We start from the raw sequence: 17116 nt of genomic DNA on the forward strand, positions 1-17116 counted from the left end.
CCCCTGTGCTCCACCTATTCATCAACAACCCCCCCCGCCACAACACACACACACACACACACACACACACACACACACACACACACGCACGCGCGCACACTCACACACACACACAGAGAGAGAGAGAGAGAGAGAGACAACCTTCACCCCCCCACACACACACACAACCCCACTCATCTTTTCACCCTCTCTGGGCTTTTGCCCTTTTGAGAATGAACGTCATCCAGAGCCGGTACCCTACAGGATGCCACCTTTTCAGATTGGCTCCTTTCAGGGAGTCATGTGCACGCAGAAACTGCCCCGCCTGTCTCCCACAGGTCTCTCGGCTCCACGGGCCCCTGGTTTCCTTTTTAGAGCCAAATCATATGCCGTGGCACGGACCTAGCCCGGGCTACGTGTCCCTTCACCTCTTGAAGGACGCGTCTGTCTCGGTCGCCTCCACGGTTCCGGCGGTGATGAAGCAAGCCCCTCCACCCCCCACCCCCACCCCCACCCCCACCCCCACCCCGCCCGCCATCCAGGTCCGTCCGTCAGCGTTCAGGTTTCCGCGTGGACGGAGCCCCGAGGGCTAGGCCTCAGGGTGAGGGTGGTATGGCGGGTGGCGGGTGGCGGGTGGCACACTGAAGGGTCCGAAATCCGGAGGATGCCGGCAAGGAAGGTCGCCAGGTCAAAGCCTTCCTTCCCTCCCTCCGTCTCCTTAGGGTGGATGGCTGGGCCCATGAATTCAGAGAGGACACGAGACACATGGTGTGAACCGAGATTCCCAAGCCAGGAGACCTGGTGGAGGGTAAAGAAACGAGCTTATTGGGGGGGGGGGCCGGGGGGGATGGGGGGGTTCTTAGGACTGCAGCCCAGGAGACACAGATGCAAGAAAGAAGCACTGGAAGTGTGTGTCACCAGACTACCCCACGGGGCAAGTGGAGAAGGGGAAACGAAAGAAAACACCACAAGAGCAAGGCGGGAACTTTGAAACGACAAGGCTGCAGCTAGCAGCTGCTGGCAGATTTGTTTTTGAAACCGGTTGGTGGCGCCCTTGAGCTCGATACAGTTCTGACCACTCATGGCCCCCCTCCCCCCATGGATGCCGGTGTCGGGACCCAGGGGAGGCCACCCCAAACATGTATGTGCCTCCGTGGCACACGGATAGGTTAGAAATGAGAGTGACCGAAGAAGCCGAGGGGCCAGCAGACGCAAGAGGGACCGACCGGACCCTCAGACTCTTCTTTCTGTCTCCCTGAAAGCGGGAAATCAATCACTTCCGTGGAGGGTGCCCTCCCTGCATCTGGACTTAGGAAATCACCCTGATCTCCCACTGAGAGCCTTCAGGCCCCGGAAGCCTAGAGAAACCAACCAACCAAAAAACCTCGTGACTTCTTTCAGGGGCTTCCCCCCAAAAACCCAAACTCTGTCTCGATTCTTCACGGACGGGTCACCCAAAACCAAAGTCTCTCAGCCCGGTCCATTTCGCACAAAGGGCTGATTTCTTGTCCTAAAACGGAGAAAAGCTGCCTGCTTCGGGGACACATGAGTGCTTGAATGAAAGACAGGAGGTTCCCTGTCGCTCCTGCTCAACGATCCGTCTGGGGTCCATTTTTGGATCAGTCCAGCCCAGAGGACTCAAGATGTGTAGAGGGAGGGGACAACGTGCCCCTCCCCGAAACAAGACTATGTCTGCAACCAAGTTCCTCCCACTGGCCGTCCAGCTCCATTTTGGATGACTGAATCCTGGTTCACCTCATTTGGCTGTTTTGTTTTGTTTCGTTGTGTTTGTTCTTGTTTTTGTTTTTTGATTAATAGACTTTATTTCCTAGAGCAGTTTCAGGCTCACAGCAGAATTGAGCAGAAAATACAGAGAGTTCTCACACAGCCCTCCCCACCCACACATATATCCTCCCCTCCCCTCAACATCCCTCATCAGTGTGGCCTATTTGGTCAAACTGATGGTCCGACATGGACACGTTATTATCAATCAAAGTCCATAGTTTACATGACGGTTCACTCTTGATGTCGTACGTTCTATGGGTTTTGACAAATGTATCATGACATGTAGCCACCACTATGGTATCCGACGGAATAATCTCATCGCCTTAAAAAATCCCACACGCTGTATCTGTTCATTCCTCCTTCCCTCCCTCTCCCCAAACCCCTGGATACCACGATCTTTTTATTGTTTCTAGAGCTTTGCCTTTTCCAGGATGTCCTTTGGTTGGAATTGTCCAGTTGGTAACATTTTCAGACCGGTTTCTTTGATTTAGTAAGATGTCTTCTAAGTTTCTTCCATGTCTTTCATGGCTTGATAGCTAATTTCCTTGTCTTTCTTTCTTTTTTATTCATTTATTTATTTTTTAATTTTTTACTGCACACATATTTTTTAATTTACATATAGTACTGTTCATTGTTTCCAGGAAGGTTTAGCGCTTTAGCTTTTTAAACTTACATAGTTATCAAAGGAATAAAGCCAACCGCAAAATAAGAATGAATTCAAAAAGATGCACACACCCTGCTATTAACAGCAACATCATTTATAATGGCCAAGATACGGAAGCATCCTAAGTGCACATCAATATTTGAATAGATAAAGAAGAGGGGACACACACACACACACACACACACACACACACACACACACACACATACACACACGGAATGGAATACAATTCACCCGTAATAAAGAAGGATATTTTGCCATTTGTGGCCTTTCCTTTCCTTTTTTTTTTTTTTTTTTCCCCTCCTCCACTTTAAAAACCAGAATTTTATAACTGGGATAAACACTTCCATTGCGTCAAAAAACAGTAAAATGACTAGAAATAAACTTAATCGAGGAGGTTACCTATACTCCAGAATCTGAAATGACACAAAGAAATGGAAAGCTGTCTTGTGCTCTTGCATTGGAAGAATCAATACTATCAAAATGGCCACACTACCCAAAGCAATCCGCAAGTTCCATGCAACCCCTGTCAAAATACTCACGACATTCCTCACAGAACTAGAACAAACAATTTCAAAATTTATAAGGAACAACGGAAGACCCTAAACAGGCAAAGCCATCTTTTGTAGGTCTCCTCTCTCTCTCTCTCTCCCTCTCTCTCTCTCTCTTTCTCTCCCCCCTCCCTCCCTCCCTTTCTCTGTCATCTTTTTGTTCTCTTTTCTTAGGGTTTGATGACTTGAGACGATCCTTTAACATTCCTTGTAAAGCCGGCTTGATGGTGCTGAAATCTTGTAGCTTTCGTTTATCTGTGAAGCTTTTGATTTCTCCCTCAAATCTGAACGAGAGCCTTGCTGAATAGAGTATTCTTGGCTGTCAGTTTTCCCCTTTCATCACTTTAAATATGTTGTGCCACCCACTTCTGGCCTGTAGAGTTTCTGCTGAAAAATCAGCTGATAACCTTACGGGAGTTCCCTCCTTGTATGTTATTTGTTGCTTTTCTCTCGCTCATTTTAATATTTTCTCCTTACCCTTAATTTTGGTCAATTTGATGATGATGTGTCTCGGTGTGTTCCCGTATGGTACTCTCGGCACTTCCACCTCATTTGGTTATTTAAAGGATCTTCAGTCTGTTCAATTCATAGGAGAGAACTTCCACACGTATTTCTTCTCAGTTTTATGAAACAAAGAAGGACCCAGAAAACTGGCAAAACATAAATGCTCTTCTATTGGGTTGAGCAAAGACAGGCCCTGGCCGGGGAGGGGGGGGTGCTGGAGGGTCGGGGGGGGCAGTGTAGAGAAGGATATAGATCAGCGTTAGAGTGCCTGCTTAGCATGCATGATGTCCTGGGTTCAATCCCCAGAACCACCGTTAAAATAAATAAATTACCTAATCAAACCCATGCCCCTCCCGCCCAAAATAGAAGGAGAAAAGAGTGAGAGACAGAGACAGAGACAGAGACAGACCATCGGGAAAAGTAGCTGCACTAATACTTCCAAGAAACAGGACAACATAAAGATAATGGAAGAAATGCTGGATAGTGAACAGCCACGGGTGGTTGGCACAGACCCATAGCTTCTGGGGTCACTAAAGAAAAAGAATATGAGAATCATACGGATCAGGAGATTGGGTCTGAATTTTGTGCCGTTTGACTTGTGCCAGTTACAAACGTCATGCACAAGAAAGATGACAGGCTACTTTATTGTCTGAAATGAGATACTTGAAAGTGAAAAGAGGTGCTATACAATCGTGCCTGGACTGGGATTTTTCTAAGGGAGCCCAAACCCTTTACAATATATATCATGTTTTCAAAAATGAATATCATTCCTGGACAACACTTCAGCAATTTTTTTCTGTGTTATCAGTAAACATTTTTAAAAACATCAGTAATAAAGGAAGAGGGAGAGAGAAAGAGAGAGAGAGAGAACAGGAGTAACTATACGCGCGCGTGCGTGCATGCGTGTGTGTGTGTGTGTGTGTGTCTGTGTGTGTGTGTGTGTGTGTGTGTGTGTTGAGGTGGGGGCCTAAAAGAGGATGAGGATTCTTTTCATCGAGGTCTGTTTGTACAGAATTCTCTCCTTCTCCGCTTTACACTGTGAAGGAAAAGCCCAGATGGGCTAACAAGCTAAGTTACAAATCTAAGTGTAACAAGTGTCGGATTCCTGATCTGAGGTCTGCTGGGCTAACTCGTAAATCTAAATTAATAAGTGTCGGTTTGCTGATTCCCTATTCATGCTTTGCTAGCCAGCTGGATTTTCAAAGAGACATATCTGGCCTTGAAATGTCGGTTTGCCGCCTCACTGCCTCTACTCTTGTGATAATGTTGTTGCTAAAGCTATCGCGTGCCTATTGGCCGAATACCCCAAGCTTGTACTTAACCCTATAAAACCTCACGTGCACGTCTTGGGGGTGCTCAGGGCTTAGGAGCAGAAGCCCCTCTGAGCCCGCCGGCGTAAGAAATCTGAGTACTCCAACCCTCCGAGTGGTGCTTGTTTCTTGGCTGGCCTGTCGTTTCCAAAACAGCACCATTGACACTAAGAACGTCACTCTCGTTCCGGCATAAAGAAGACATCTGGGGAGGGTGGGGTCGGGGGTGGGGTGTAGATCTACGTTATGTCCTGATTCCAGGAAGGAAAGGGGCCAGGGTCAGCGTGCCCTTCTTTCTGGGGTATCTGTCTGTTCGCTTTTGGTGTTCGGCTGGTTTGGTTATTTCGGCTTTCTGTTTGGTTCCTTTCACAGATCCAGTGGCTCAAAGCAGCATTCTGATTTTCTTTTCTCCTGGGGTTTGGCTTTTGATAGGTAGAGGGACAGGGCCCACGCAGGGGTGGGGGTGGGGGTGGGGGTGGGGGTCACTGCGGCAGAGAAAGGGAGGCGGCTATGGTGAAATCATCGAGCTGAGGGGATTTCTACGAGAGGGACTCTCCGAAGTGAATGGGGTCCAAGGAGATCATCAGGGTTTCTGTGTGCTCGGTTGGTTTTGTTCGTGCGTGTGTTTGTTTTTTCTGGACGAGGCCAAAGAACTCCTCGGGTGGAGGTGCGTGTCCGAAGGGTCTGACAGGATGGGAGGATGCGGGGCGAGTCAGTCCATGTGCCCAGAAAGAGAGAGAACCTGTCATAGCTGAGACTCAGGCCTTTTTTGGACCTAGGCCCAGAGAGCAGTTCGGCTCCGAGCATTCACGGAGAAGTTCGTCGCCACCTCAGTCGTGTCCCCCACCCCCGCCCTCCCCCGCGCCTCGGCCCCCAGTGAAGGAGGAATCATGAAGTGGCCGCACTTAGGCTAAGCCAATTTTTGGCTTTATGCTTACTGCTTGCTTTTATAGAACGATCAGCAAACTCGACTGACCAGACACCGCTCCCAGCCCCAGGCCCACTGTTCAAAGCAGCTAAAGTTGTCGATTCTAACTGTTTGATTGGACCTTCCTCTGATCGTTCAAATTGACAATCATGTTTGACGTCTGAGTCTTTCCCCAGGAAGGGAGTCACGGGAGGATAAGCTCAGGAGAACGACCAGCCCCCCTCCCACCCCCCCACCCCGAGTTCCTCCGTGGCGCTGGTGCCGCCGGGTGAGTCTGACCAGAGAAAGAAGGTCACGGGCTGATGACCTACTAGACCACCAGGAGGTCCCATGTTACCAGACACTCATCCAGATTTAGGAGGAAGTTGTATCAGAGACCCTTGTTGATCATGAGCACCTTTTATGCTCCCGCCTGTTGTGATTCCCTTTCATGCTCCAACCTGTTCGTCCACAGAAGCATGAAACCCCAACCCCAAGACGGGTTCACAGTTTGGAAGGCACTAGCCTGCTGTGAGTCCCCTTTGCCCAGCAAAGCAATCAAGCTGCCTCTTTTCTTCTAAACTCTAAGACCCTGTCTCTGGGTTATTTGGCTCGTCAGGGACGGGGTTGGGGAGGGCGATCTTTCGGCAACACCCGCACAAGTTTCCCTGAGTGGCAGGAACCAGCGTGGCCCTCAGGCCTCAGCCCCGCAGGCAGGCAGGCAGGCAGGCAGGCAGGCAGGCAGGCAGGCAGGCAGAGCTGGAGCGACCGTTGGTCCCGCCCCCGCCCGCGCACCCCCCCCCGCCCCCCGCCGCTGCTTCCGCCGCCGCCGCCGCCGCCGCCGCCGCCGCCGCCGCCGCCGCCGCCACTGCCGCCGCCGCCCAGGCCTCCTCCACCGATCGGTCCCAAATCGGGTCCTAAATCGACTGGACTGTCTCCTGGAAGCGGGGGCGGGGACGTCAGGAGGATCCATTCGGCAGGGCCTCTTTCAATCGCTTCATTCAAATGCAGAAAGCTCTGTGCTCAGGTCAGAGCCTTTGACTTGGCCTCCGGCTCCTCTCCGTTGAACGGCTTTTGTTTTTTGGTTTCAATTTCCCCACCCTTAGGCCACCCCGTCCCAACTGCACGGAGGGAGGCGGGAGGGAGGGGGGAGAATCTCGCCTGGTCTCAGGCCAAAGGAGTCCCCTCCTTTTCCTAACCTGGGTAAACCCCACTAAACCGTTTGAGAATCATGGAAGGGCATGGAAGCAGACCTCTGACTTGATAGATTCCTCTGGGATGGGAGACTTTAAAAAAAAAAAAAATTCTTTTTCCCCTGCTTGAAGGGAGGCAGAAAGGAGGGACAGAGTGTTCCTCTTGCCTCGGGCAGTTCTTTCTTTGTTTGTTTCTTTCTTTTGTTAAATCATGCTTTTTTTTTTTTTTTCCTTTTTTTCCTTCCAGTTTTATTGAGACACAGTTGACATACAGCAGTGTATACTTTGGGGGGCGGGCGGGGAGAGGAATTCGATTTTATGCATTTATTTTTGACCGGAGGTACTGGGGATTTAACCCAAGACCTTGTGCTTGCTTGCTAAGCACACACTCTACCACTGACCTATACCCTCCCCCTTGGCCACTTGTGAAGTCCCTTTCATTCAGCATAATCCATCGGGCACTTGCATTTTGGGGCAGCCTACTCTGGACCCCAACCCCAACATTTCCCTATTCTGTAACTTCCCTGGAAGTTTTACACATTAAAAGCTGGGCTGTTGACTGTGCGTGTGCGTGTGCGTCCGTGCGTGCGTGCGTGCGTGCGGTCTGGGGGCAGGAGGGAGGGAATGGTTTCCTAGGGGGCCTGCGTTTCATGGACCCAGTTTCTTAGTTCTGAGAACAGGTCTGTTCAAGGAAACAGTTGTAGTATCTCGTCTCAGGAGGCGGTGGTGTCGATGGGCTTCTGAAGCTAGGCCTAGGGAGCAAGCAGTCAGGTATCGCCTAAGAGGCACTTGTGTGGACAACCAAAGTACAGCACAAAGGTGAATCGTCGGAGCAGATGAGAAACCAGATTCAGGGCCGGGAGTAGGGGGTCAGTCTGGTAGGAGATTTCCACACATCGGGGTCATCGAAACGGCTCGAGCAGTTTGAAATGCCTCTGATGATGTCCTGGGGTGTTCGGCTCAACTCTCTGAGCGGCTCCCCCGAAAACAGGCCCGAGGATGGTTTCCACAGGAGCTGTTGTGGCCATTTCTCTGACGTTTACCTCCCGTTGTCCAGCTTCCGTCTGCAGGGCTTCAGGAGACGGAGCGTTTTCGTACTCAATGATGCCAAGGCAAAAGGGTGAGAGAAAATGGGAAACATTCGTGGAGAGGGTCCTAGGCAGATAGTGGAGGCAACTAGAAGACCTTCAGTCTCCGGGCTGGCTTTCAGGTTGAGACAAAAACCCTAAGGAAAGCGCTTGCTGCCACAGCACATAGACTAACATGGGAACCATCCAGAGAAGATCAGCACGGCCCCTGAACGTGGGCGACACACGCCCATGCGTGAAGCGTTCCATAGTTTTAGTGAAGTCAGTCACCCAGGGAAAGACAGATATCCTATGCCATCACTTCTAGGTGGGATCTGAAAGTAAGTCAAGACACCCATCCATACATAAATAACTCCATTTTAAAAAGACTCCGAGGAACCTATTTACAAAACAGAAACAGACTGGACTCGCAGACATGGAAAAGAAACCGATGGTTAACACAGGGGACAGGGTAGGGTGGAGGAACGGGGTAAGGCGGAGGGATAAATCAGGAGTTTGGGATTAGCAGATATAAACCACCCTATACAAACTAGGTACACAAGTAGGTCCTACTGTCTAGCACAGGGAACTATGTTCAATAGCTTGTAATAACCTATCCTGAAAAAGTATACGTGTGTGTGTGTGTGTGTGTGTGTGTGTGTGTGTGTGTGAATAAGTGAATCACTATGCCGTACGTCATAAATGAACACAACATTGTAAGTCAACTATACTTCCATTGACAGAGAGTTCCTACAATAAGCAGGCAGACAGACCGACAGACCGTCAGACAGACAGGCAGGCAGGCAGGCAGACAGACAGACAGACAGACAGACACACACACACACACACACACACACACACACACACTGTCTGTCTGTCTGTCTGTCTGTCTGTCTGTCTGTCTCTCTCTCTCTCTCTCTCTCTCTCTCTCTTTCTCTGTCTGTCTGTCTATCTGTCTGTCTCTCTTCTAAGGGTGGAGAAGAGTTTGCTGAGCTATTTCGGGGGCCCTCTCATCCTAGTTCCTATCTCCAAGTTGGTTCAAAGTCCAAAAGGCCGTCAAGCACTTAGTCAGATAGGTCCCTCGAAGAATACCTCCCACATCACGATGACAGACTTCTTAGGCCAGCCGAGAAGGTCCTTCAGTTCTGTGCCCATCTTGGCTCTAAGTTGATGTCAGTCCTCCAGGATCCAAGAAAGCCACGTTGGAAAACAAGTGGTGATTTTGATGGGACAGAAGTTCAGTCATTTGGGGGGCGAAGGGTGGGGTAGGGAGAGATACCAGCCTGTCTGTCTGTTTTCATCCAGTGTGGGAGCCTTCCCAAAGAGATAACTCGAGAAGAGAGAAACGGGGAGTTGACAAAGAACACGTGCGGTGGCGTGCCCTCCCCCCACCCCAGGAGAAGGCCAAGCCAGAAGTCCCTCCGGATGGCGGGCTCTGGACTCCGGCTTCCAGGGGAAGCGATATTTTTTCCTCCCCATTTCAGGCCCGGAAGAAGAGGGAGAGGCAGAGTGTCCTTCTCGGGCATCCGTTGTTTCTGAAGCACGCTTGTTGCCGAAAGATCGGCCCCCGTCCCCGATGAGCCCAAGAATCCAGAGACAAGGCCTTGGAGCTTAGAAGAAAAGAGGTCATTTTATCGCTCTGCCGGGCAAAGGGGATTCACAGCAGGCTAGCGTCTTCAAAACTGTGTACCCACCTTGGGGATGGAGTGGGTGGGGTGGTTCTAGAGCCATAGCTCAAACAATCAAGCATCGATCACCATCCACAGAATCGTTTTCTCATCAGAAGACTCAGCATGGTGTCACGATGCCTCCCAGGTGACCCATTCTATAGAGGCTGGCGGTTAGATCTCATTATCTCATAAGCACTCAAGGTGTGGCCTTCTTGGTCACTCAGGCTATTTTGTCAGGTCAGTAGTCCCGTGACCGACCGACCTTCTCCTCGGAGAAGGACTCAGAGACCCAGCACGATGATGACTTGCAATGACTGAAATACAGTAGAAACAGTAAGATCGATAGCTTCCAGTTTCAACAACGGGCCTGGAACCGTGAGCAGCAACCGGTCAGTCAGAAGAGTCGACCGTTTTAAGGGCGAGCATAAGAAACCGAATGACACCCCCCCCCAAGCAAATGAATGAATGAATGACCTAATGATCCTCCCCTCCTCTCCCCCCCCCCCCCCGCCCAAAAACGAAGCAATCCGTTAGCCTAATTCCGGCCATTTTATTCATCCTCCTTCACCCTGAAGCCCCAGTCAGCCACGTGCCACAGTGGTCTGTTTTCTGGTTTCCTCCACCACCCCAACCCCCACCAACGACCACCCCGCCAACATCCCCCCATGCCCAACCACCACCCCAAGCGCGGGACTGGACGGGGGTGGTGGGGGCTGAGGGGGCGGCGATGGCGGCTTGAGGTGAGGGTGGGGAGTGTTCCGCCCAGATCGTATAGGAAGCTCAAACACAGCTGCAGTACGAGACGAGATGGTAGATTTCTGTGAGTCCTCCCTCCTCTTAAAATCCTTCCTAAGGAGGAGACAGACAGAAAGAGAAACATCACCCTCACTCCCAACGCCTCCTGTGCCCTCGTTGCACCCCAAAACAACAACAAGAAAAACAAAAACAAACACAACCACAAATAACTCGCTGTCCCTGGGGAAGAAGGTTTCGATGGCATGGGGATATCATTCTAAACTTCATTCCCTCTTCATCACATTTCATGGAAACCGATTGCAATCTATGAGGCCCTGTGAAGGTAGGGGTTGGGGGGTTAGGGAGGAGGGAGGGAAGGGAAGGGGGGGAGAGGGAGAGAGAGAGAGAGAGAGAGAGAGAGAGAGAGAGAGAGAGAGCGAGCGCGAGAGCGAGCAGAGGAGAGGAGGGATAAAAGGGGAGAGGACAGGAAAGGAGAGGAGGGAAAAGAGGGGAGGGAAGGGGAAGTGAGAGGAGGCGAGGGGAGAGGAGAGGAGTGGAGGGGAGGGGAGAAGAGAGGAGCGGAGGGGTGAGGGGGGAAGGGAGGGGAGAACAGGGAAGAGGAGAGGAGGGGAGAGGAGAGGAAAGAGAGACAAGGGAGACAGACAGAAAGGCACACACACACACACACACACACACACACACAGAATAGCGAAATGGAGAGAGAGACAGAGAGAGAGAGACAGACAGACAGACAGACACGGATCTAGGTCAGGGAGACTACACATGGGTATTCTTCTGAGTGATTTTATGTGTTTTCTCAATCGCCACCTATGGAGATAAAAGTCGCTCCCATAAGATGAAGGGAGTCCTTCTGCCACTGCCCCCGGCCCCGCCCTCCAGCACCGCTTGTGTTTGTCAGGGATTCCAAGCCAAAGCACGTGGAGGAGTGGGAGAGCTTCCTGGCGGCCCAAGGGGGAGGAAAGTCCGGCAGCATGAGAGAGGTAGTTGGCACGGGGAAGCTGGAGGCAGGCTGACGAGAAGATGGGTGAGGGGGCAGGGAGGAGGGTTTCCCAAGTTGGAGCGCCAAGACGAGGGAGGGGAGCCGTCGGTGGTCGCGTTCTGACCCCGACCCCGACCCAGACTGGAGCGGATCCCTGAAAGGAGGCGGTTCGGGCTCTCCGGCCGAGAACGCCCCTCTCTTCCTCTTTGTGCAGAAACACCTTCCGCGGACCGAGAAAGTCCATCCCGAGACCCTCGTCGGAAGAGTCCTTTCCAGACCCATCACGATCCTCCTGGGCCAAGGGGTCCAGGGGATGGGGCGGGGCCTCCATTCGATCCGTCTTCCGTCCGTCCATCCATCCGCAAGATCTTGAATATCCATGTAGGATTCCGGATGGTAGCAGTTTTCCAGGATCCTCCAGATCCTTGTAAGACCTCTCCTGGCAGATTCGACCCCTAGGTCGTACCGCGCAGCACAGGGCACTAGATTCAGTCCCTCGGGACGAGGGTTCCTGAAAAAGACCAGGAAAAAGAAGAACACAATCACTGTGGTGTGCACCAGCCAGAAACCAGCACAACCTCGTCACTCTAACAGACTTGCCAAAGGCGGGGTGAGGAGAGAAAGTCATAGGATGGCTACCATCCCTCCCACCCCCACCCCACACGCCAAGCCCCCCAGCCCATCGTCATCCCTGCTCCCCTCCCCCTCCCCCTCCCCTCCATCGACGCCCGCCTCCCGCTTGTACCCCACTCCTCTGAACCCAGCACCACCCACCTCGGCCTGGACGTGCTCGGCTCGGCTCGGCTCGGCTCGGCTCGGCTCGGCCCGGCCCGGCCCGGCCCGGCCCGGCCCGGCCGTCCGGCCGACTTCTTCGCAGTGTCTAAAATAGCGCCCGGCCGACAGGCAGGTGGCACACGGCACCCGGCAGGGGAGCGAGCGGGACGGTTCGGGATCTCTGGGCGGCGGGGACACGCGGCCGGACAACCAGGAGCACGGACGGCCTGGCGTGCGTTTCTCCGCTCGGGGGGCCTCGACCAGGGACTGTGGTACGGGGAACGGGGACACACACACACACACACACACACACACACACACACACACACACACACACACCCACCCCTTCACCCCCACCCCCACCCCCACCTCTGACAGCTTTCATTTGTTTTCGGCCGACCGTCCCTCGATGAGGTACAAGTGCCGGGGCTGGGGCTGGGGCTGGGGGGTGGAGTTCCTCCCTCCACAACGACCCCACACGGGCTCTGTTCCAGTCACCCGAGTCCTCTTCCAAGTGAGACCACAGGCCTCCATCACCCGGCGTGAGCACTCGGGGGAAAAAGTCACCATCCTCATCGCTCCGCTCCACCTCTACACGTGAAGAACAGTTCCCAGCCCACGCCACTCAACCCCACCCCAGGCCCCGATGCCACCCACCGCAGTGGAGAGAAACGAGACGAATCCACAGACGTCCATCCATCCGATGAAGAAACGGACGGCCCCATTCCAAGGAAGCATAGATATCTAGTCAGGAGATTCATCGAGTACTATGGAGGCGGTGGGAAAGGGGGGGAGGGGTGTTGCGGTGGGGAGGGCCTAGAGATCCAGCAGTACAGCTCGTGCTTAGCATGCAAAAAATAAAGGCCCAGGGTTCAATCCCCAGCACCTACTCTTCAAAAATAACCCGCGGAGAAGCAAGACGGCGGAGTAGAAGGACACTCGTAGCTCACCCTCTCCCACAAATACACCAAAACTCACATCGACGGACCCACTCGGCCAATCGGAGCACCTGCGGAACTCCGACAGAACACCGCCCTCTTCGAAAGACAAAGACGCCCAAAATCTGGTAGGAGAAAAGGAGAAAAGAAAGAGTAAAAAGCAAAACAGTGCGGGAGGGACCGGTCCCGCGGGGAGGGAGCGGCAGAGGAGGAATAGGGCTCGTTCGCCAAAACTGCCCCTCTCCAACGGAGAGGCCGACGGGACGGAGGGGGCGCCCCCGAGCCTCAGATCTACCCAGAGCACCCCTTGACCGACCGATCCAAGTGAAACGGGCACAGAGGGTCCCCGCGACACCCAGCCCGAGTCGCAGGCCGGCAGCCAGGGGCCGGGACAGGCCGCACGAGCCGGGCGGAGGACCAGGGCGGCGGCCGGGAGGGGATACAGAGCAGAACAACCCGCCCCCCCCCGCCCCCCCCCCCGTACATGACGGGAAAAGAAAGGCAAAGCAACACGGCCGGTGTGCCCTGGGGGGAGGGGCGCCGTAGCCTCCGTCTCCTCAGATCCGCGGCGCCATCACCGGCGCTTCTCGCGAGAAGAGAGGCGGGACGCAGCCACAGCCGCCATAGCCTCTGGCGTGCAGCATGCGGGCGGGGGCGGGGCCGAGACTCGAATCCGCACCCGGGGGCTCCGCAGCCTTCTAGGCAGGACTGAGATTCGTTTACAGCCCGAGGCAGATAGGATATTTCTGCCCCGGTACCTCAGAGAACTCGCGCCACCATGACTAAGAAGGAGCCGAGTTTGGGGACGCAGCTAGGGGCGGGGCGGTTCCACGGTCTTCCCCGAGCCCACCTACGGAGAGGAGCGCCGCCGACCCGAGTCGGAGCACACAGCCGCACAGAGCAGCGGAACGACCGGGGCCGGGAGAGGGCGGGCGGCCAGCCAGCCACCCTCCTTCCCGGGAGGAACGCAGCATCCGACCGCGGTGCCGGGAACACGTCCTTCCCCCCACCCCCCTTTTTTTTTCCTTTTCCTTTCTCTTTTTTAATCTCTCTTCTATCGGTTTTACCTTCTGTTACCTTTTTAACCTTGACTTTTGAACAGTCGTCTACGTTGACGGTTTTAATCCCTTTTAAATGTTTCCTTGAAAATCTTTTTATTCTTCTTATTTTTAAACATCCACCCCCTTTCCTTTTTCTCTTCTCTTGGTTTAGATCTCCTGTTATTGATTATTTACAGGTTTCAGATATCGTTTCTCGATTTTTTTTTCTCCTTTTTATTAAGGTTATTAAAAGACGTCTCAACTCGATCGCTCTTCTGCTTCCACTTACTCTTCTATTATTGATTACACAGTGTCTTCAAACCTTTTCTTTCTCCCTCCTTTTCAAATCCTGTGTTTTATCTCTTGTTAAAATCTGTTCTATTTCCGATTACCTTTTAAAAATTTACTTTTGAAACAATTGTGTTTTATTTTCTGATCTTTTCTATTTTTTAAAGGCTTTTAGAAGACGTCTCAACTCGATCGCTCTTCTGCTTCCACTTGCTCTTCTATTATTGCTTGTACACTGTTTTCAAACCTTTTTTTCCTCCATTCTTTTAAAATCCGGCTCCCCCACCCCCCTCCCCCTCCCACCGTCTCTGTCTCTGTCTCTCTCTCTCCCCCTATCCCCCTCTCCGTCTCCCTCTATCTCCCTCTCCCTCTCTCTCTCTCTCTGTCTCTCTCTCTCTGTCTCTCTCTCTCTGTCTCTCTCTCTCTCTCTCTCTCCCCCCCTCTCCCCCCCTTTTAAAGTTTTATTCCTCTATAGGCTTTAGATAAATACCTAAACTCCTTAAGGACCACAATAGATAACTGATACTCCTTAAGCCACAGTGCCAGAGAGATAGGAGCAGCATGAGGAAGCAGAGGAACCACTCCCAATGAAAAGAGCCAGAGAAATTCCCTGAAAGCACGATCCACAAAATAGACACGGATGGCCTGCTAGATCAAGATTTAAATAGACACGGATGGCCTGCTAGATCAAGATTTCAAAAAAGGAGAGATCCAAGTACCGAAGGAACTCCAAGTGATAGTGTTTAGATGTATACTGTACGTCAAAAACGAAATCGAAGCTCTAAAGAAGAGTCAAGGAGAACTGGTCAGCTCATTGGCTGACATGAGAAGTGGTCTAAAGGCTGTCCAAAGGAGGCTAGATCACGCCGAGGAGCGAATAAGTGGCCCAGAAGACAGGACAACAGAAAGAACCCAATCAGAACAGCTGAGAGAAAAACAAATAAAGAACAACGAAAACAATCTCAGGGACCTACGGGACCATCGAAAGCGTGCCCATCTACGCACAATAGGGGTTCCAGAAGGGGAAGGAAGAAGCAAGGGGGTCGAAAAGGTATTTGAAGAAAGCATGACTGACAATTTCCCAGCTCTAAGGAAGGAATCCGATATCCAAGTCCAGGAGGCTCAGAGGGTGCCAAACAGGGAGAACTCAAACAGACCCACACCGAGACCTATCCTAATCCAGATGGTCAGAGTCAAGGAGAAAGCAATGATCCTAAATGCCTTTAGGCAAGAGAAAAACAAAGAGTGAGTTCCAAGGGAACCCCCATAAGGCTCTCAGCGGATTTCTCTCCACAAACACGTCAGGCCAGAAGGGAGTGGCAAGATCTATTGAAATTCCTGAATGAAACACAAAACAAAACAAAACAAAACAAAACAAAACAAAACAAAACAAAACAATGCAGCCTAGGATACTCTATCCAGCAAAGCTATCCTTTAGAATAGAAGGAGAGGTAAAGAACTTCACAGACAAGCAAAAACTAAAAGAGTTTTGCAACACTCAACCCATGCGAAAAGAAACATCCACAGGTCTACTCTAAATAGAGAAGAAGCAGGACGGTACAAACATGAGACACTCATCCCCGGAAAGGTGATCACTACCGTTCATTCCAAACAGAATAAACACAAAATTGTAAAAGAAGACATCTAAACCATCAGGAGTGACAGAGGGAAGCAAGAAAATAGAGAGACTTTTATTTTTCCCCCTTCTCCTTCCTTTCTTTCTCTTTGAAACGTTTTGTTCTCGGTAGGATGGGCTTGAGATTCTATTACTATCTGTTTCGTACAAACAGTTATAGTCCTAGGTGAACAGATTTCCAAAAAAAAAACACGAACGAACGAACGAACGAACGAACGAACGAACAATACAGAAACAGACCGACAGATTACAAACTTGAGGTTGTCAGGGGTAAGGGCGGTGGGACGGGACTGGGATCTCCACATGTAGAATAGATAAACACGATGGTACCGTGGAACACGGGGAAGAAAAGTTAAAAAAAAAAATCAAATAAGCCAAATGACGCCTACCCGCCCGAAGAAAGAAAAGTCCATAGACACGGACACGCATGCGTACAGACACCGCATACAGAGAGAGAGAGAGAGAGAGAGAGAGAGAGAGAGAGAGAGAGAGAGAGAGAGAGACAGACAGACAGACAGACAGACAGACAGACAGACAGACAAAGACAGACAAAGACAGACAAAGACAGACATACTTAAGCCAAGCATGCAAACTAAAAATCCCTACATGACGTGAAGCAACCCAGATCATCCAATAACCAAGGACGCCCGGTCAACTAGAGATCCTTGGGGCCACAGGAGGCCAGGTAAGCCGCATAGGCACACGGAGTACAATCCCTCGGGCCGCGGGCAGCTGAGAGGGCCGCGACAGCTGGTCGAACGCGTTGTGGGGGGGGGATCCACTGGGAGATCCACTCGGGACGCGATGAGAGAGACACAGAGAGAGAGAGCCGCGACGGCTGGTCGACCTCACGGGGGGGATCCACTCGGGGATCCCGTAAGGACACAGGGAGCGAGAGGGCGAGAGGGCGAGAGGGCCGCGGCGGCTGGACGACCTCGTGGGGGGAGGGGATCCACTCGGAGATCCCCTCGGGCCGCGACGGGACAGAGGGCCGCGACGGCTGGTCGACCTCGTTGGGGGGGGGGATCCACTGGGGCCGCGGCGGCTGGTCGACCTCGTGGGGGGAGCGGATCCA

General features: G+C 52.2%; 1 non-coding gene across 1 annotated transcript; it reads left to right on the top strand.

Moving 5' to 3' along the window:
* Positions 1 to 8127: 8127 nt before the first annotated feature.
* Positions 8128 to 8236, top strand: LOC140692351 (U6 spliceosomal RNA). The gene has a single exon (XR_012067922.1). It is a non-coding gene; the product is annotated as a U6 spliceosomal RNA (small nuclear RNA).
* The last annotated feature ends 8880 nt before the right edge of the window (positions 8237 to 17116 follow it).

Source organism: Vicugna pacos, unplaced genomic scaffold (genome assembly GCF_048564905.1).
Source record: "Vicugna pacos unplaced genomic scaffold, VicPac4 scaffold_5, whole genome shotgun sequence".
Classification (NCBI taxonomy): domain Eukaryota; kingdom Metazoa; phylum Chordata; class Mammalia; order Artiodactyla; family Camelidae; genus Vicugna; species Vicugna pacos.